General features: G+C 53.1%; 1 long non-coding RNA gene across 1 annotated transcript; it reads right to left on the bottom strand.

Annotated features, from left to right (window-relative positions):
• Positions 1-1342: 1342 nt before the first annotated feature.
• Positions 1343-21261, bottom strand: LOC122458553. Its single transcript, XR_006278598.1, has 3 exons — positions 21132-21261; positions 13821-13824; positions 1343-1354 (listed from the first exon to the last, which is right to left on the bottom strand). It is a non-coding gene; the product is annotated as an uncharacterized LOC122458553 (long non-coding RNA).
• Between the last annotated feature and the right edge of the window lie 253 nt (positions 21262-21514).

Here is a 21514-nt window from a genome sequence, read left to right as displayed (position 1 = left end):
TAGAATAATGCCTCACAAGGCATACTTTGTGCAAAACATATCCTAATTATAGGATCACAGAAACCTTGTGAGCAGCACAGAGTGGGCTCAGGAGGTTTGCTTTGTACCAGATCCTGTCAAAAGTTCTGAAACCTCAGCAAAGGATCTGGGTTGGAGTCTGTGTTTATAAGCAACTCTCAGTGGGCTGTTCTTGTGTTGGATCTATGCTATGGTTTAAGCTTGTTTCCCATCTCCAGTTTTCATCTTTCACCCTCTCACAAATGCAAACATTGGCCTTGGGGAAAAAAACAGGGCTGTGATGTGTATTGTGAGAAAGTTCCTGCTCTACCTTGGTGGGTCTTGCACTTATTAGCAGATTTACTCACCTTGGAGCTTCACAGCAGCCCTTGGCTTGGCCGTTTTTCTGAACCCCCAGTCCAGGTCAACTCCTCCTGTGTCTGACCAGGAGTTGGGAGGATTTGGGGGGAGGGGGAACCTGGGCCCACCCTCTACTCCGGGTTCCAGCCCAGAGCCCTGTGGAATGCAGCTGTCTAGAGTGCCTCCTGGAACAGCTGTGCAACTCCCTGGGCTACTTCCCCATAGCCTTCTCCCAACACCTTCTTTATCCTCCCCATAGGACCTTCCTCCTGGTGTCTGATAATGCTTATACACCTCAGTCCTCCAACAGTCTACATTCTCACCCTTGCCTTGCCTCACACTGAAATGAGCTCCTTTTTAAAACCCAAGTACCCTGATTAACCTTCCTTAATTGATTCTAGCAGTTTCTTGATTGGCTGCAGGTGTTCTAATCAGCCTGTCTTAATAGTCTCCAGAAAGTTCCTGATTGTTCTGGAGCTTTCTCTGTTCCCTTACCCTGGGAAAAGGGACCTGCTTACCTTGGGACCAACATCTCTCCCTTCTATTTCACTCCTGCATCCCTCTGGTCTAGAGGGCTCGGGCTCCCCCTCCCCCTCCCCCTGCTTCAACAGCTGCTCTTCTGGCTGGGACAGACACCATCCCTCCCCCCATTCTCTGCTACCTGGTTGCTGGCCGGCTGCTGGACCCCCTGACCCTTGGGTGCTGCTACTGCTCCAACTGCAGCCATTTAGGGGGGCTGCTGGCCCATTCCCCAGAAGGTGAGAGTGAGGGACCCCAGCCTTTGCTGCTGTGAACACCACTGCTACCTGAGAGGGGTCCTTTCTGCCTGCCTGGACCATCACCTGGAGTTCCTGGAACTGCTGCTGCTGTGGAGTCTGCTGCCTGGAGCTGCTGATACCCCAAGGAGGAGAAGGAGAGGGCCATTTGCCAGTAGGGGAGCACTTAGAGACTTTGCAGACCACCATGGAGGGGGCCTTAAGATTGAGTAACTTTCAAACTGTACTCTTGTGGTGGGGGGTCTTGGGTGTGTTTCCAGGGACATGGGGGGTGTGGTGTGGAGCTGCCCCCTGATCCATCCATGTGTCCCTCCCAACCCCCACCAGTATCACCACCGCTGCCCCCTCCACCACCCCCACTGGCTGCATACCATCTGCCTCAGCTCCTGCCTCTGGGACTCCGCTGCTTGCTTGGCCTGCCATGCCCTTTCACCACTTTTTGGGTCTGAAGCAGTAGCCAGCCCAAACTGACTCTTTGAAAGCGCACAAGGGTGCATGCACACCCCCCCCCCATCCTCCTGGACTGGACCCCTTTAGCGAGCCCAAGCTTTGTCCCCCACCACCTGCCCCATATTGCCCCTTGCAGCCTTTTTGCCCTCTCCTTTACCCAGCACCTCGCTGGCTTCAGTTTTGTTTTGCCTGCCCCACTCTTTTAATCTCTGTGGCTTTTGTTTGTTTGCCCTGCCCTGGCCTCTGAAGCTAGCTCCTGGATTACCTGTCCTGCATCCGGCCTGCTTCTCCCCCCTCCCCACATGGTACCCCTTCCCTGATTGGCCCCCTTATCCAGTGCGCCCATGCCCCCCACCCATGTGCTTGTGCTCTTCCCGTTTGAGTTTGCCCCTATTTCACTGCACCCCCCTAACGTTCTTGTGACCTCCCTCCCCTAGTGCAGCTAGAGGAGCCGGATTCCTGTCCTGAGTTGGTGACTGTCCCCTATGAGCCCTTGAGACTCCCCCTATCTGGCCCCCCCTTTTTTGGTGCCCTCCTCCCCTGCATGCAGCCTAGCGGGGAGGAGTGGTCGATCTGTCTCCCCTCTCCCCTCCACTCTCTGGTGTCTTCCCCTCCCTCCCTGCTTCTTATGGTGGGGTGCACGATGGGTGGGGACCCTCCAGCAGCCCCAGACACCCTTCCCCTGCCTGCCCCTCCATCACCACCCCAAGCCTCTACCTCACCTGCCACTGCCACACCACCTGCCTCTGCTGGGGCGGTGGGCACCGGGGTGACCTCCGCTGCTGTCATGCCTCTCGCCCCCTCGGATTCTAGGGGAGCCCCCGCAGCCGGTGGGAAGGGCCAGGGGAAGAAGAAGGGGAAGGGCCCCACCAAAAGACCACCCCCTCCATGGCAGGGACTGCCCCCACTGCCGCGGCCCTGCCACCGGCCGCAGCGTCCCTACCGGCTGCTCCCTCCACCAGCTCTGTGGGTGTCCCTCCCTCGGCCCCCAGGGCGTACGCCCAGGTGGCGGTTGCTCCCCCACCTGCCGCTACATCATCTCTCCTGCCCACCACCTCCGCTACCATCTATAATGGCCAGGGCCCCTTTCCCACCATGACCAGGAAGCACGGCGTCCGTTGCCTCCTGGTGCCCACCTCACCCCATGCAGAGACCTACCTGCGGGCATTGGCAAGGGTGGTGGGGCTTACTGCCATTGTGGCGGCCTCCAAAATGTACAGGAAGGTCGTCTTCTTTTTAGCATTGGAGGCCGCCGCCCAGGAGGCGGTGGAGAAGGGCCTGGCAGTGGGGGGCGTGTTCATCCCCCTGGAGCCGCTGGATGACCTGGGCGTCTGCCTCGTCCTGACCTCAGTCCCTTCCTTCCTTCCCAATGCCACCCTATTACCTGCCCTCTTGACCCTGGGGAAGCCCCTTTCCGTTCTGAGCCCTCTTTCACTGGGCTGCAAGGACCCCGCCCTCCGTCATGTCCTCTCGTTCCACCGGCAAGTGCAGCTTCAACTGCCGCCAGCGGCACATGACAGAGAGGCGCTTGAGGGGTCTTTTTTGGTCCCCTACCAAGGGGCCCATTACCAGCTGCACTATTCCACGGGGGAGGCCCGGTGCTACCTCTGCTGGGTGATGTGGCACGTCCAGAGGGACTGCCCCTTGGCCCGGAAAGGAGGGGCATCCGGGACCCCTGAACCCTGGCGGGGTGCCGGCCCCATCATCTCTGGCGCCCCAGGTTGCCCAGCACCTGGCGCCACCCTCCTCCCACTCAGTCCACCACTGCTCCCGCTTAGGCACAAGGGGCGCTCCCCCCAGCACGCCTCTGCTGCCTGCAGTTCGGCGGGGCATCTAGAGGGTGCGGAAGGGATACCACGAGCGTGGGAGAGGGCCTGCCCCAGGGGGATTTTTTCCCTCCCTCATGTCGCACCACCGCTGCCTCCCACAGTCCCTGAGCCATCGCCCCTGCCTCCCGACCCGACCCCTGTTAGCCAGCCCCCTGATGATACCATGGAGGGCTGGGCCCTAGTCCAGGGGAAGTGGGGCAAGCGGAAGACTCGAGCTCCGCTCCTCCCATCTGATGCGGAAGCCCCCCGGAAGACCAAAAAAGGGGGCACCGATGCAGAGACCTCTGCTTTGCCCACGGGTGCATTCCATCCCCCAGTGCCAGCTGGGGAGGGCATGGCAGCACGGGAGGGCTGTACCGTCCCTCCATTGGAGCCCCTTCCCTTCAAGGCCCCCAATGGAGCCCCTCCTGCCCCGTTACCATCTGGAGCCCCTGTGAGCCCTGAGGTGAGCGTCACTTTGGGCATTGGCGGGGAGACCTCCGGGGTGGTGGAAGGGGAGCTCCCCTCCATCTACGAGGAGATCGAGGCCCTGGGTCTGACCCCGGTCACCCAGGGGGAGGATGACCCTCTGCAGCGGGCCTCTATCTGAGCGACCTCACCCCGGCCCCACCTTCTCCATGCTCCTCCTCCCTAACTGCTGCTTCTGCTCCCGCCCCCGAGGGTTGCCTGGGCTCCTCCAGCTGCAGGTGGCGCCCTGCTGTCAGCCGCCGAGCCCACTGAGGCAATGGCCAGTGCCGTGCGGCTGGGACCCAGGCCCCATGGGCTGTTCCTTGTGGGAGTGGGGCAACCGACCTCCTTCCCGGGGGGGGACCCCACTGGAAATGCTGTGGCTACTCTGCCGGCCATGGTGCTAGAGCCCAGCATCATGGAGGGCCCCCTTCCCACCCCCCAGTCCCTTGAGCTCCACCAAGGGGGGGCCAATCTCCAGCTGTGGATCCATGCACTGCCCTTGTTGTCAACCCCGTCCCTGTCCTCTCCACCTCCTGTGATATCATTGCTGCCCCTGAGGCCATCACCTCCTTGCCCCCAAGAGGATAGTCCCCAGGAAGCAGCCTCTGTATTTCCCAGCCCCGACTCACCGGGGCTGCTATCTTCCCTCCGCTGCCCCCAACTGAGCCGGGGTTTGAGGGGGGCCATGTATGGCCAGTCCATCGGGAGCCATGTCGGGGGTCCACCCCTTGCCTGCCCATCTCAGTGGACGACGGGGCTGTGTCGGTGGTCTCTCCGGAGCAAAGTCGGGGGCTAGTGACCTCCGGCCCCCCCATATGCTGAGAGGAGCTGCGGGAGTTCCTCAAGGACGTTCGTGGCTCCCGTAACAAGGTGCAGCTCGCTCTCCAGCAATGGGGGGACTTCCATCTTATCCTCCGGGCTGCAAAAGGCCCGGGAAACAGTGCCACGGTCTACCAGCGGGTCCACCTCTTCCGTGACTCCTTACTCACCTACGGGGTAAGTCACGGACTGCTGCGCGGCCCGGCGGGAGCCGCGAGTGTCCCTGCCGGTGAGGATCCCCCCAGCCCTCCTCATGGCACCTCTTACCATAGCAACGTTGAACACCTGCGGCTGTAGGATGGGTCTCCGCAGGTCCCAGGTGCTCTCCTTCCTTCAGGAGGGGGGTACTCTGTGGTTTTCCTGCAGGAGACCCATAAGGTTCCGGCCGCAGAAGACAGCTGGCAGCTGGATTGGGAGGACAGGGTCTACTTTAGCCATCTCACAGCTCGTATGGCTGGAGTGGCGACCCTGTTCTCCCCTGACCTATGGCCCAAGGTGCTGGGAGTCATTAAGGCAGTGTCGGGCCACCTGCTGCATCTCTGGGTCCGTATCGAAAGGCTCGTGATTAATCTTGTCAACATCTATGCCCCGACACCGGGCCCGGAGTGGCTGCGTTTCCTTCAGCAGGCGTCCGCCTTCCTCGGCACATTGGATCCTCACGAGTGCCTGGTCCTGGGCGGGGACTTTAATACAACCCTTGAGAAGTGGGACTGCTCGGGAACCGAGCAGTGCCTGGCCACCGCGGATGTCCTCTGGGGGATAGTCGACAATCACTCCCTGGTGGACGTCTGGCGCGACCATCACCCAGACGACGTCTCGACATTCACCTTTGTCCAGGTGGAGGTCCATCGGTCACGCCACTCCTGGTTGGACCGCATCTATTTATCACGATTCCACCTTTCACTGGCCCACTCCTCCAGCATTCAGCCAGCCCCGTTCTCTGATCACCACCTAGCCACCGTGACGGTCTCTCTCTGTGCAGAGAGGTCGGGGCCGGCCTATTGGCACTTTAACCACAGCTTGTTGGAGAGTGTGGGCTTCTTGGCATCCTTCCGGGAGTTCTGGCTGGCCTGGTGAGGGCAGCGGCGTGCCCTTCCCTCGGCACGGCAGTGGTGGGATCTGGGGAAGGTGCGCGCCCGGCTCTTCTGTCGCGACTACACCCGGGGCGCCAGCCGACAGAGGGATGCGGCGATAGAGCAGTTGGAATGCGAGGTCTTAGAGCTGGAGAGGTGTCTGGCCGGTAGCCCCGAGGATCCGCCCTTCTGCAGAGCGTGCCGGAAGAAACGGGAGGAGCTCCGGGCCCTCGAGGACCACCGGGCATGGGGTGCCTTCGTTTGATCCCGCATCCGCCTCCTTCGGGAGATGGATTGCAGCTCCCACTTCTTCTACGCCCTGGAGAAAAAAAGGGGGGCTAGGAAGCATGTCACCTGCCTCCTCGTGGAGGATGGCACCCCCCTCACGGATCCGTTGGAGATGTGCAGGAGGGCCAGGGCCTTCTACGCATGCCTTTTCTCCCCATATCCGACCGATCCTCATACTTGCAGAGTGCTTTGGGACTGACTCCCGATGGTCAGTGCGGGCAACCGAGACTGGCTAGAGCTGCCTCTCACTCTGGTCGAGTTCTCGGAAGCTCTCCGTCGCATGCCCACCAATAAATCTCTGAGCCTGGACGGGCTGACCGTGGAGTTCTACCATGTGTTCTGGGACGTCCTCAGCCCAGACCTAGTCACCGTCTGGGCTGAGTCTTTGCAGAGCGGGGTCCTCCCTCTTTCATGCAGGTGAGCCATACTTGCCTTATTGCCGAAGAAGGGGGACCGCCGCGACTTACGGAATTGGCGTCCCGTCTCACTCTTCAGCATGGACTACAAGGTCGTAGCGAAAGACATCTCGCTCCGGCTAGGCCCAGCTAGAGGAGCAGCTGGAGCAGCAGTCGCCATATTGGGGTCCACTGCTAAAAGATCCCCTCAGCCTAAGAGGGGGGGTCCACAGGACCTGGAAAGCCAAATAGTTACCGGGGACAACCATCTGAAACCTCAGTGTGCCCTGAGGCAATCGTCACATCAGGTGCCGCGGGGAGAATCCCGAGGTGCCGGAAAATGATTTCCTGTCCATATATGAGGAGATCGAGGCCCTGGGTCTGACCCCGGTCACCCAGGGGGAGGATGACCCTATGCCAGTGGGCCTCAATCTGAGCGACTTCACTCCAGCCCCCCTTTCCCCATACTCCCTCCCCCTAACCGTTGCTTCCGCTCCCAGTTCCGAGGAGCCCCTGGACTCCTCCGTCAACCCGGCTGCAGATGGCACCCCACTGAGGGCCACCGAGCCTGTTGAGGCAACAGCCAGTGCCACGCGGTCAGGAACTGAGCCACCAGGGGCACCCCTCGTTGGCGAGGAGCATTCGACCTCCTTCCCGGGAGGGGCCCTACAGAAGAGAGTCCACTTCCTGATGCTGTGGCTGCCAAATCCACCATAGAGCCTGTGCCTGGCATCACTGAGAGCCCTCTCCCTGCCCAGAATCTTGCCTCTATCCCTATCCCATTCACCTTCCGAGATGTTATTGCTGCCCCTGGGGCTGTCTCCTACCCTTTTCCAATAAATGACCCCCAGGGAGCGGCCTTTGTGTTTACCTGTCCCGACCCACCACGGGCTGCTATCCTCCCTCCACCGCCCCCTATCGCCCCAGGGTTCGAGGCAGGCCTAGTGGCGCCAGCCCATCAGGAGCCCCGTCGGGGGATCTGCACCCTGTGTTCCCGTCTCGGTGGGCCATGGGGCTGTACCAAGGGCCCCGTCGGGGAGTAACCAGGAGACCGTAACCCCACCCCCCCATGCGCTGCAAGAGGAGTTGTGGGAGTTTTTAGAAGACGTCCGTGGTTCCCGCAACAAAGTACAGCTTGCTCTCCAGCGATGGGGGGACTTTCATCAAATCCTCCGGTCCTCAAGGGCCCTTGTGGGGGAGGGTAAAAAGAATGGGAGGGAGGGCGCTGCGGCCTACCAGCGGGTCCGCCTCTTCCGTGACTCCTTACTCACCTATGGGGTAGGTCACGGACTGCTGCGCGGCCCGTCGGGAGCCGTGAGCATCCCTGCAAGCGAGGATCCCCCCCAGCCCTCCTCTTACCATCGTAACATTGAACACCTGCAGCTGTAGGATGGGTCTCCGCAGGTCCCAGGTGCTCTCCTTCCTTCAGGAGGGGGGTACTCTGTGGTTTTTCCTGCAGGAGACCCATATGGATCCGACTGCCGAAGACAGCTGGCGGCTGGATTGAGGGGACAGCGTCTACTTTAGCCATCTCACAGTTCGTACGGCTGGAGTGGCGACCCTGTTCTCCCCTGACCTACCGCCCGAGGTGCTGGGGTCACCGAGGCTGTGCCGGGGCACCTGCTGCACCTCCGGCTCCGCATGGAGGGGCTCGTAGTCAACCTTGTTAACATCTATACCGCAGCAGCGAGCCCAGAGAGGCTGCATTTCTATCAGCAGGCGTCCGCCTTCCTCGGCACCTTGGATCTTCATGAGTGCCTGGTCCTGGGAGGGGACTTTAACATCACCCTCGAGGAGCAGGACCGCTCAGGGACCGAGTGGAGCCCGGCCACTGCTGCCATCCTCCAGGAGATAGTCGAACACCACTCCCTGGTGGACATCTGGCGTGACCACCACCCGGATGACACTTCCACGTTCACCTTAGTCCGGGTGGAGACCCATCGGTCAAGCCACTCCCAGTTGGACCGCATTTATTTATCACGCTTCCATCTTTCACGAGCCCACTCCTCCAGCATCCAGCTGGCCCCATTTTCTGACCATCATTTAGCCATTTTGACGGCCGCCCTCTGCGCGGAGAGGCTGGGGCCGGCCTATCGGCATTTTAACAACAGCTTGCTGGAGGATGCGGGCTTTGTGGCGTCCTTCCGGGAGTTCTGGCTGGCCTGGCGAGGACAGCGGTGTGCCTTTCACTTGGTGCGGTGGTTGTGGGACCTAGGGAAGGTGCGCGCCCGCTCTTCTGCTGTGACTACACCCGGGGCGCCAGCCAACGGAGGGATGCGGTGATAGAGCAGTTGGAATGGGAGGTCTTAGAGCTGGAGAGGCGTCTGGCTGCTAGCCCCGAGGATCCACCCCTCTGCGGAGCGTGCCGGGAGGAGCTCCGGGCCCTCGAGGACCATCGGGCCCGGGGTACCTTTGTTTGATTCCCGCATCCATCTCCTTCGGGAGATGGATTGCGGCTCCCGCTTCTTCTACGCCCTGGAGAAAGAGGGGGGCCAAAAAACATGTCATCTGCCTTCTGGCAGAAGATGGCATCCCCCTCACGGATCCGGTGGAGATGTGCGGGAGGGCGAGAGCCTTCTACGCAAGCCTTTTCTCCCCAGAGCCGATGGATCCTAACACTTGCAGAGTGCTCTTGGAGGAGCTCCCTATGACCAGCGCGAGTGACCGAGACCGGCTAGAGCTGCCTCTCACTCTGGCCGAGTTCTCGGAAGCCCTCCGTCGCATGCTCACCAATAAATCTCCGGGCATGGACGGGCTGACCGTGGAGTTATATTGCGTGTTCTGGGACGTCCTCTGCCAAGACCTAGTCACCGTCTGGGCCGAGTCTTTGCAGAGCGGGGTCCTCCCTCTTTCGTGTAGGTGAGCCATGCTTGCCTTATTGCCGAAAAAGGGGGACCTCAGTGATTTACGAAATTGGCATCCCCTCTCGCTCCTCAGCATGGACTACAAAATCGTGGCAAAAGCAATCTTGCTGTGGCTAGGGTCCATGCCAGTGGACATGGTCCACCCAGACCAGACCTACACCATCCCGGGCCACACCATCTTCGACAACCTATATCTGGTCCAGGACCTTTTGGAACTCGGGTGTAGAGATGGTCTGTCGTTCACCCTCCTGTCCTTAGATCAGGAGAAGGCGTTCAACAGGTTGGATCACGGTTATCTCTTGAGCACTCTGCAAGCGTTTGGCTTTGGACCCCAGTTTGTGGGTTTTCTCCGGGCGCTGTACACCTCCGCAGAGTGTCTGGTCAGGCTCAACTGGACCCTGACCAAACCGGTCAGCTTCGGACGAGGAGTACGGCAGGGGTGCCCCCTCTTGGGCCAGCTGCATGCTCTGGCGATTAAGCCCTTCCTCTGTCTCCTCCAAAGGAGGTTGAAGGGGTTGGTGCTGTGGGAGCCAGAGCTGCAGCTGGTCCTCTTGACGTACGCTGATGACGTGCTCCTCTTGGTCCAGGACCTGGGTGACTTGGCGCGGGTGGAGGCTTGCCAGGCCATCTATTCAGCAGCCTCCTCCGCGCGGGTCAACTGGGTCAAGAGCTCTGGCTTGGTGGTAGGGGACTGGCGGCAGGCCATCTGGTGGAGCACGGGTGCGCTGCTCTATCTCGGCATTTACCTTTCTGCCATGCATCCCTCTCTGCTGGAGAACTGGCAGAATTTAGAGGGCGGAGTCACAGAGCGGCTCCAGAAATGGACAAGACTACTCCAGTGCCTTTCCCTTTGAGGGAGAGCGCTGATGCTTAATCAACTAGTCCTGTCCATGCTCTGGTACTGGCTCAACACCCTGGTCCTGGCCCCGGGTTTCCTGGCCAACCTCCGGACATCGATTCTGGAGTTCTTTTGGTCAGGACTGCACTGGATCCCTGTAGGGGTTCTCCATCTACCCTTGGAGGAGGGAGGGCAAGGCCTGAAATGTCCGCTTACTCAGGTCCATATCTTCCGCCTCCAGGCCCTGCAGAGGCTCCTTTATGGTGCAGGTAGTCTGTCATGGAGCATACTGGCGCACGACTTCCTGCGCTGCTTCCGAGGGCTCCGATACGACCGCAGCTCCTCTATCTCCATCCGAGGTCTTCCGCGAGACCTCTCCGGGCTGCCGGTCTTCTACCAGGACCTCCTCCGGACCTGGAAACTCTTTTCAATGACCAGGTCCGTGTCGGCCGTTGAGGAGGCAGATCTCCTCACGGAGCCCCTGCTACACAACTCCCAGCTCCGTGTGCAGGTGGCGGAGTCCCACTCAGTGTGCCAGAGGTTGGTCCTGGCAGAGGTCACAAGAGTCGGAGACCTCCTGGACTATGACCGGGGAGACTGGCTGGATCCCCTGACGCTCACTCAGCACATGGGGCTCTCCAGACCTTGTACTCCCCGGTGCATACTTCAGGAGGTGAAGGCCACTTTGCTGCCCGCTGCTCGGGTTTATCTTGACCGAGTCCTGCACGAGGTCATGCCCCGCCCACCCTCTACCCCAGGCCTGCCAGACCTTTTAATTGGACCCCTGCCCCGTGGACACAACCGACCCCCTCATCCCTTTACTGTAAGCCGGCTGTACGAGATGCAGCTAGTCTGCTTTCAAACCGCACCAAGGAAACATCTATACACGCTCGTGATCCACACCCTTCATGCCCTCACCCTCGTGTCCCGCCCCGATACAAAATGGCGGGACCTCCTGCCATCTTTGGAGGGTGAGGAGCCCCGCTGGGCCAGCCTATATTCCACCTTTATCCCCAGCAGGCCTCGGGACTGTCAGTTGGCGGTTCCTTCACGGAGCCGTGAGCATGGGCGTGTTCTTGGCACAGTTCACCTCAATCCCAGACACCTGCCCCTTTTGCGGCGTGAAGGAAACCCTGGCACACATCTACCTGGAGTGTGCCAGGCTGCAGCCCCTATTCCGGCTCCTCACCAATATCTTATTTCGCTTTTGGTTGCACTTTTCCCCTCACCTTCTTATCTATGCACTCCTTATCCGTGGCCCCACAAAGTCATGGGATCTCCTGGTCAACCTCCTCCTGGCCCTAGCTAAAATGGCCATCTACAAAACCAGAGTGAGGAGGTTGGCCGATGGAGTCTCCTGTGACTGTGGGGCCTATTTCTGATCCTTGGTCCGTTCACGTATCCGGGCAGAGTTCCTCTGGGCAGCATCCCTTGACACCTTTAGGAGCAGTGGGCGCTGTCCAGGGTTCTCTGCTCAATGTCCCCGTCCGGTTCCCTTCGTTTGACCCTTTGACCACACTCCTGTCCCTGTTGTTTCATTAGTTGTCCCCCAGAATTTTTTGGCATCTAGGTCCTGTGGATCCCCCTTTTAGGCTGTGGGGGATCCTTTAGCAGTAGACGGGCTTTGCCCGGATCCCAATAGGATTACTCTCCTATAGCCAGCTGGCCCTACCCTGTCACAGTATGAATATGTAACCTTGTAAAATGTCACTGCATCGCCATCTATGGCTGGTCCACAGAAGACAGCTGTCTGCTACTGCTCCCAGCAAATCTACTTAGTCCTTCAGCTCAAATGGTAGAGGTCTGTTGTTTGGCACTGCCAGGCCCAGGATCAAGTCCTGCTAACAGACAATGAAATCACTACTGATTATTCTTGCAAGCCTATGGGAAGAATTCTTCTCTGAGGTCTCAGGTGTTTCATGTACCACATACTGGATAGTAACAGGAGAGGACTGCAACCTTGAAAAACTCAACTGGCTCTTAATAAAGAGTACTATTTACAGACAAGCTGCAACTATAGCTAGGATTCAAGCCCTGTGCACACAGACTGGCTTCCTGGTGCCTTCTCCTAACTCTTCCCTCTTGCAAACTCTGCTTCTCCCTCAAAGTCCTGTACAGGTTGTTACATCAGGCACACAAAAGAAGAGTCAGCTGTAGACCTTGGAGATCCATTATTGTTTACTGGGTAAAATGATAAATATTCTGTTTGCTTTTAAAAAGTAATAGTTTTTTCTTTTCTTTTCCCCTTTTTTTTCTGATAAACTTCTCCCTTAATATATCTCACTAGGGGTGTGTACTGTGCATTCCCTGACTGGTCTATTGACTCCGCAGGGTAATGCATATGTCAAATATTGGTGTTGTTCTTAAAGCCAGGATAACATCCATTGTACACATTTCCTGTTTCTTGCTTCCCAGGGTTGGGGCTACCGCACTTTGACACCACCAATTGATTACGCCAGATCCAGTTGCTATTAAACAGATGTAAGCAGGGAATAAATTCTTCCCTGACATCTAGCAGGGAGGGGGAGAGACTTTGGGTGTGTTTATGTAAATATAGTTTGCTCCTGCTCTTAGATATCCAGTAAATAGAGCAGTGTTTTGCTCAAAGTAATCAACTTTGGCTGATGTTGGGTTACAAATCACTTTAGTACTGAATGCAGGGGTAGTGAAATGCTGTTACCAAAATGTTGTAATTATTGTAGGAATATGGGGAAGCAGGACTGTGCTTAACCTGTCCGAAATGAGGGGGGGGTCACCTTCAGCTCAAAGGACCTTGTTAAGCCAGGGGCTTGAATGTCAGTGCCTTGTGAAAGTAAGAGGTTGGGACAGATCTCCTAGCCAGGAGATATGGATTCTCCCTAGAAGTCCCCAGACTGGTTTGACCTATTCGTTCCCACTGTTCAAAGAAAGAGTTAAATAGACTTTATTAGGAGCCTCTTTTTTGTTATTTTAAATGCACAATCGAGCTTAAATTAGTTGTTGTGGGACTGTTTCTCCCCAGACTAATAAGAACTAAATGTCACTGAGAGCTGAAATCACTTGAGATGGGGCAGTGTTTCTGCCCAGCCTGCAAAGAGCTGAAAATCACTAAGAGACTGATGTGCAGAGGTCACAGCAGAGAGGCAGCTGGCAGCAGAAGGTGACTGACAGTTGGCCAGCAAACGAGCAGCCACCAGGGCAGCTGGCAGAGAGGGGTGGCAGATGAGTGCCTGAGCAGCAGAGCAAGTAAGGTGCCTCCTTACCTTAGGGTGACCAGATGAAACAGACAAAATACTGGGACATGGGGGAAGCAAACAAACAAAAAAAACAACCCCGCCAGAGTGGCCAAAGCCGCAATATTGGGACATCGTGCATTGGCTGGGATAGGGGACAAAGAACTAAAAATTGGGACAGTCCCAATTTTATCGGGACATCTGGTCACCCTATCTTACCTCCATCCAGGGTGGGAGGTGAACTCTGCAGATGCACCTCTGAACTCTGGGTTTGCACTGACCAAGCACAGCAACTGTAAGTGGGGTGCACAGAAGGGACTGGCACGCTAAAGGGACTTTTGGGTTGCTGGACTTAAGAATCTGAGGGGAAAAGGACACTGTGCAAATTACTGGGGGGGTGGGTCTTTTGCTTGTGGTTTATGTTTATGAATCCTGTTTGTGGTGGTTTCCCAAATTAATGCTGAGTTACTTAACTCCTTTTATTAAAAGTTTCTTTTCTACACTCAGACTCTGTGCTTGCGAGTTGGGAAGTATTGCCTCTCAGAGGCGCCTGGAGTAGTATGTAATTTTCCCAGGTTACTGAGTAGGAACTCAAGCCCGTTCTGTGTTGTATCAATGGAAAGGAACCTCTAGATATTGAGCCCATCCCTGGTTGCTGCTGACTTCGCCTGGCAGAAGGGTTAAACAAACGGTGCCAAAAACCTTAGCCAGGATTATGCAGACCTACAAACCAAGCCCCTAATGCAAACCAGCTGTTTGCACCTGGAAGAACAGGAGTTACAGAATGGAAGAAGCCCTAGGACCACTGCATGAGGAGCAATAACTAAACATACCTTTTGACTTGTGAACCTCATACAGCTACTTGCTGGCTGGCTGATTCAAAGTGGGAAAATAAAGCTCCCACTAAGGCAGTGCAAGTGAGACCAGAACTCTCAGGCAGCTCGGGCTGAGATTGTCAAATCAGCTCCATGTACTGCAGGCCTAACTCCCATTGACTTTAATGGGCACCTAACTCCCTTAGATCTCTTTGAAAATCCTAACCAAACAGTTCATACGGCTACAGAGCCGCTGTAGGTTTGGGGATGGGGAAGTCATTAAAATATAAGATTTGACTCACTTGCTATGGAACCCCCCTGCCCCATAGCCATGAATAATCCATTCTCCACAGTTTCCATGGCCTAACACAGTGTGAAAAGCTGGACAAGTCTTTGCAAATTAATTGAGCCCCAGAGTAATTACACATTCCTGCAAATTAGTTGGTACTATAATTGCACTTAGTATTTACCATGTGACCTAAGCCAAAAATAATCATGTATTTACTTTTTATTTATATTGTAACTTGCCATATACTATAATTATACTGCCACTCCACGGCACTTAACACATCATTGAATGTTCCACAATTATCACGTTAGTAAATAGTGCTTAGTGGGGAGATTTGTGGCCTGTAATTTTAGAGCCCTACCTGTTAAAGGTTTAGTGTAGCTCTGTCAAAAATATTGCATCTCTTGACAAATACATTTTGCATAAAGAGCACCAGATACCAGGAGAGCAAAAAATGAACATTTATAAATTTCAAAATGCATCCAAAATATAGCTGGATTCTTAAGGCTCTTATGTTGAAGTCAAGCCAGTAATCATGTTCACAAAATTCTCTAAAGTCTTCAAGAAAAAGACCACCAAATAAATGGAGGTTACTTACCTGTAACTGGAGGTTCTTTGAGATTTGAGGTCCTTATCTCTATTCCACATGTGGGTACACAGCTGCACCATGTGCATGAATCAGGAGATTTTTAGTAAGCGGTGTCCATTGGTCTGCAGCTGCACGGTGGTTCTCCTCGTGCTCTGAACCAAGGTTATAAGGGGATCTGCAGTAGAGGGGCTGAAGGACCAGTAGTGGAATACAAATAGGGACCCCATAGCTCAAAGAGCCTCATGTTATAGGTAAGTAAAAAATGGTCATCTATCTTTCCATAACTATTGTTCTTTGGGGTGTGTTGCACATGAATATTCCACTGGAAGTGTAATGCACACACCTTGTGCACAGCTGACAGAGAAATTTTTCTCTCAGAGGTACCTGTCAGGGTAGCTCAAGCATCCTCTTTTGCCACACATTCCTCTCAGTTCCTTCATACTGGAAGATTCCAATAGAGAGGGGAAGGACATGTGCAACACATCTCGAAGAACAACCGTTACAGAAAGGTAGAAAACCATTTTTTCTTCTTCAAGTGCCTGCACATGGCCAATCCACTGTGGGTGATTCACAAGCAAACAAACATGGAGGTGGGCTCAGTGTCTACCTGAACATTATGAATATAGGATAAATCATCCAAAACATCCATAGTCCTGGACTGATGGGGAAACAGCATAATGAGAATCAAAAATGTGGACTGATGATCAAGTTGCTGCTTTACAATTGTCTATGATAGGTACCTGCACCAAGAAAACTGCTCTAGTAGAATGTGCCAATACTCTAGCTGGTGGGGTTATATTAGCCAGTTGGTAACATAAATGAATGAACAAAGAGATCCAAGATGAGATTCTCTGAGTGGAAACTGGTCAGTTCTTAGCTCTGTCCACAATCACAATAAACTGTGAGGAGGACCTAAAGGACTTAGTATACTCCAGCTAGAAAGCTAAATCCCTTATCACATCCAATGAAGGAAGTCTCACCTTATCTCTATGTGCATGAGGTTTTGTGAATAGGTTGGCAAATAGATTGCCTGGTTAACATGAAGATTAGAGACTACCTTGGTGAGAAACTTTGGGTGAGGGCAGAGATAAACTTTATCCTTATGGAAAACTGTAGAGGGAGGCTCAGACACTAGGGGTCTCAACTCGTTCACCCTTCTGGCTGAGGTAAAGGCAACTAAAAATGCTACCTTCACAGAGGGGTGAAGCAGAGAGCAAGTTGTAAGGAGTTCAAATGGTGGGCCCATCAACTTTGCTAGGACCAAATTCAGATCCCCAGGAGGGGTAGTATCTTGCACATGTGGATACAATATGACCCAGCCCTTCAGGAATCTGGTGATGACAGGGTTGGAGAAAAGGAATCTACAATCCACCAAGGCATAGAAGGCCAAGACAGCTTCCAGATGTACTCTTATAAAACTAATAGCCAAATCTGATGTTTTCGGCATAGAAGATTGTGCAGTTTGAGGTGCAGGGGTGCATGCTCCAGAGATCCTTTTCTGCCGGGATCAAATGGAGAAATGCTTCCATTTAGCCGGGTAAGTGCCCCTAGTTAAGGGTTTTCTACTATTCAGAAGCACTTTCTGAACATCCTTACAACAGGATCTTTTCAAATGCATTAACCATTAAGAGGCATGCTGTCATCTGAAGGGTCACCCGTTGGGATACAGCAGGTGGCTGTAGTCCAGAGAAATCACATCTGGATCCAGAAGAAACAAAGGAAGTTTGATTGACAAGGTCAGTAGGGTCACATACCAGTGTTGTCAAGGCCATCCTGATGCTATAAGGATGAGACAAGCATGGCCTTGTTCGACTCTGAACAAGACGCTGGGTAGCAAGGGAATCTGAGGGAAGGTGTACAGTGTGGGGGTCCTTACAGGGCAGCAGAAAAGCATCCATCAGTGAACCCGGGCTGAGACCTTCCTTGGAGCAAAACTGATGGCATTTTCTGTTGGGGTTTGTTGCAAACAGGTCCACTTGAGGAGTTGGAAGATTTATCTAGCTGAATCTGGGTGTAATGACCACATATGGTGATCAGAGATGGTACTGCTTTATCGATCCTCCAACATGTGCTGTTTCCCTGAAAGATAAGCAGCCTTAAAATGTATTGAATTGGTTATACACAAGTCCTAGAAGTTAATTGCCTCTTGGCATAGCTGAGTAGACGGCAGTCCCTCCCTTTCTGTTTATGTAAAACATAGTCACAGTGTTGTCTGTTAGAATTAACAAATTCTTTCCTACTATATGCAGGAGGAAAGTTGTACAAGCTAGTCAAACAGTTCTTAACTTCCTGACATTTCTATGAGTCATTAGATTCTGAGACAACCAGAGACCTTGAGTCAGCAGGTACCCCATATGAGGTCCCCAACCCAGGGATGGTGAATCTGTGACTACAGTGAGGGCTGGTAGTGGAGGGACCCACACAGGACCCACACACAGACTTTCAGAGGGTCTATCCACTATTCCAGAGATGACAAAACTGGCATTGGCACTCGAACCACCTTGTTCAAACAATGAGAACTTGGGGCATATGCGGCTGCTAGCCATCCCCACAGCTTTCTGTGATGCAGCCTGTCATGTTGAACTACATAGATACACATTACCATGTAACCCAGGGGACTAACGCAGCAGCATGCTGTGAAGAGAGGATATGCTTTCAGTCAGGGAAACCAAGCCCAGTTGTGTTTTGAACCTGGATGGTAGGACAGGGCCTTGGCCTCAGACTGCTCCAACAAACACTATTCTCTGTACCAGTTTTAGAATTGATTTGTCCCAATTTACTAGAAGCCTCAGTACATCCAATGTGGACAGGACAGTGAATACATTGGATAACACTGGAGCCTCAGACTTACCTCTGACCAACCAGTCATTCAGACATGGAAACATGGACTCCTAATTTTTGTAAATGTGCTGCCACCACTGCCATATACTTTGTGAACATGCAAGGAGCAGCTGAGAGACTAAATGGAAGTAATGTTAACTGATCCTGGGACCCATTTGCCACAAATGTGAAAAAATTCTGATGGTTGTGGTGTATCACAACATGGAAGTAAGCATCCTTTAAGTTGAGAGCAGCATACCAGTCCCCCCTGTTTCAGGGAGGGAATGATTGAAGCTATGGTAACCATGTAGAATTTTATTTTCTTTAGGAATTTGTTCAACTCTCTTAGATCTAAAATAGGTCTGAGACCTCCTTTTGCTTTGGGAATAAGGATGTAGTGAGAATAGAAGCCTTTCCCCTGAGATGCAATGGGACTTCCTTTATGGCCCCAGCCTGAAGAAGTGACTGGACCACCCAGTAAAGGACAATCCTGTGAGAGTGATCCCTGAAGAGGGATGGGGCAAGAGGGTGAAAAGGAGGGGTAGAAATGAACTGGAGGCCATATCCCAAGTCCACCATGCTTAAGACCCATCAATCTGATGTTACTTGGGCCCAAGCACTTAGGAAGCAGGATAAGTGATTTGTAAACAAAAGGTGGGAAACAGGTGGAACTACAGTAGTTGGTACATTGCCCTTGACCAGCTCATCAAAATGCCTGTTTGGATGAGGTGGCTGGACAGGATGAGTCCACTGATGCTGAAGAAAAGGTTGGCGGAGGATATAACCTATAACCCCTACCCTTTCTCCTCAGCAGATCTTGGAATGGGGAGCAAATCCTTGGTATCTGTATGGCTGTTGTGGATGGAACTGTTTCCTCTTTGTGGCTGAAATATAGATTCCAAGTAAGTTCAGTGTTGTCCAGGAGTCTTTGAGACTATGGAGCCTATCATCCATCTTATCCAAAAACAAAGAGGGACCTTTGAAAGGGAGGCCCTCGATGGTCTGCTGGATCTCTGTGGGGACCCCAGATGACTGTAACCATCTTCTTATAAAGAAAAGGAGTACTTGTGGCACCTTAGAGACTAACAAATTTATTAGAGCATAAGCTTTCGTGAGCTACAGCTCACTTCATCGGATGCATTGGCATAAAAACCCTGGCAGGTGATGCCAATACCAGGATGTCCACCAACTTGTGAGAGCTTTCATGCACCTCCTCTGCCTGAATATCAAAAACAGAGGCCCCCATTTTCAACAGATCTTGATGAGATTTGTGGTCCTCCGGCAGCAGTGAGTTAGTTGCTGGTGATGAGGAAGAGGATGCAGCAGGCTTCTTAGGTGGTGGCTGCTTCATGACTTGTGGTGGGGAACCCACTTGAGTGACTTCTGGCTGTTCATTACCAATCTCGGTATCGAGTGTGACCTCAGGTGCCTAGGGTAGCCCACACTGAAAATGCCAAGGTCAGGGCAGGCTGCAGATAGGAAAGCAGATTCTCCCAAAGCTGATGGTTAACACTGTAGTTAGATTCACCAACCAGTCACAAACTGTGCTCCTGATCCCCCACACTGGTACCTGTCATTATGCAAGGCACTGAATTTAGCCGTATAGAGTGGAACTCTGAAACCTGTCATCTTCTTATAGAAACAGCTGATGCCATGGCTCAAGCCATTAAGTCTATGCCATCTAAACTGTTCTGGAGAGCAATTCTGGCAACCATCTTGCCCTCTTTCACTGTTACTGCAAACTCCGGCCTACAGTCCTCTGGTAACTTGTCTTTACATTTTATAATGTTTTCCCAGAGGATGAAGTCATGGCGACTCAGGAGTGCCTGTTGGTTTGCAATTCTGAGTTGCAGACTTCTAAGGAATAAAGTTTGTGCCCAAACAAGTCCAGTGCCTTTGGGAATAGATACTTGATGTCCATGTCTCTCCCATTCATTAGCAGCTGCCAACACCAAGGAACCGGGGAAAGGTGAGAGTATGAATACTCATATCCTTTAGAAGGGAGGTAGAACCTCCCTTCAGATCACTGATGTGGGAGGCAAAGAGGATTGTGTCTGCCAAAGTGCCTTAACCGGTTCCATAATGACTTTGTTAATTGGCATAAAAACCCTGGCAGGTGATGCCAATACCAGGATGTCCACCAACTTGTGAGAGCTTTCATGCACCTCCTCTGCCTGAATATCAAAAACAGAGGCCCCCATTTTCAACAGATCTTGATGAGATTTGTGGTCCTCCGGCAGCAGTGAGTTAGTTGCTGGTGATGAGGAAGAGGATGCAGCAGGCTTCTTAGGTGGTGGCTGCTTCATGACTTGTGGTGGGGAACCCACTTGAGTGACTTCTGGCTGTTCATTACCAATCTCGGTATCGAGTGTGACCTCAGGTGCCTAGGGTAGCCCACACTGAAAATGCCAAGGTCAGGGCAGGCTGCAGATAGGAAAGCAGATTCTCCCAAAGCTGATGGTTAACACTGTAGTTAGATTCACCAACCAGTCACAAACTGTGCTCCTGATCCCCCACACTGGTTATCAAGAAGTTTTAAAAAAAGAAATCAGACAGCCCCCCGTATTGCATCGCAGTCTCTGGCTCCCAATCAGCCAATAGAAGTCCAATAAAGTGAGAAGTTATTTAAAACTCTATTTACTATACAAAATGTTCTTCTGATCCCCAAAGGGCTAGCCACATTACCAGGTCAATATTAGTTTGGATCTTTACCCGAAATACCACACTGCCAGCCAATTCTTTAGTATCTAAAATTAAAAGGTTTTATTATAAACGAAAAGCAATCAGATACATACATATGACTTCAGAGTCCATAGATCAGAGTCCAGCACTGGTGAATTTGCTGGCTTTTAAAGTCCCTCCGGAATACATCCAAAGCTTGGATGGGTCTATCAGTCATTCGGTCAAAGCTTCAGTTAGTAGGGAAGTTACTCCAGAGATGAGATGGATTGAAGACAAAATGGAGAAGATGCAGCTGTCTTTTTATATCCTTTGTCCCAAACACAAGATCACAGCACATGGGCATGGAAAAGCACTTGGAGTCCCCTGTCCACAGGCATGTCCCTACATGTCCTGCTGATTCATAGGTGAAGCCCCTGGCTTCTTTCAGTAGGTTAATTGTATAGCTGATTGTCCTTGATGGGCCGATAAGCAGGCTGGATAGTGCTCATGCCAGTCTGTCTGGGGGTGTCACCAAGAAACATAACACAAGTTTGAGATGCAGATATCACACATTTATAACTCATGATACAAAGATGATACATACACATAAACAAGATCATACTTAGCAAATCATAACTTTTTCACTGATACATTACATGGCACATCTTCTAAGATTCATTGCAATTTTGTAATACTGGTATCAATAATATTATAAATAGTCACCCATATACCTTACAGTGTCACACCAGGATCTGGAAAATGATGCCTTTGGTGCCAACTTCCTTTTGAGTGGTCTCAATGACCGTGAATGAGATGTTTAAGGGGAGATCTGAGCAGAAAAAGGGGCTCCCCAAAGTGTCCAGAACAACCACTGATATGGGCCTTGGACCCATCCTTGACTGGGCTATTGCCCCCTAAAAGGAGGCCAGTGCTGTGACCGGTCATCTCCAGTACTCTGATGGAAGCTATGCTCTCTGTCTTGGATGTGA

The sequence above is a fragment of the Dermochelys coriacea genome, chromosome 2 (assembly GCF_009764565.3).
Source record: "Dermochelys coriacea isolate rDerCor1 chromosome 2, rDerCor1.pri.v4, whole genome shotgun sequence".
Lineage (NCBI taxonomy): Eukaryota > Metazoa > Chordata > Testudines > Dermochelyidae > Dermochelys > Dermochelys coriacea.
Note: the sequence above shows the minus strand (reverse complement) of the source record. Positions and strands in the feature narration are given on the sequence as shown.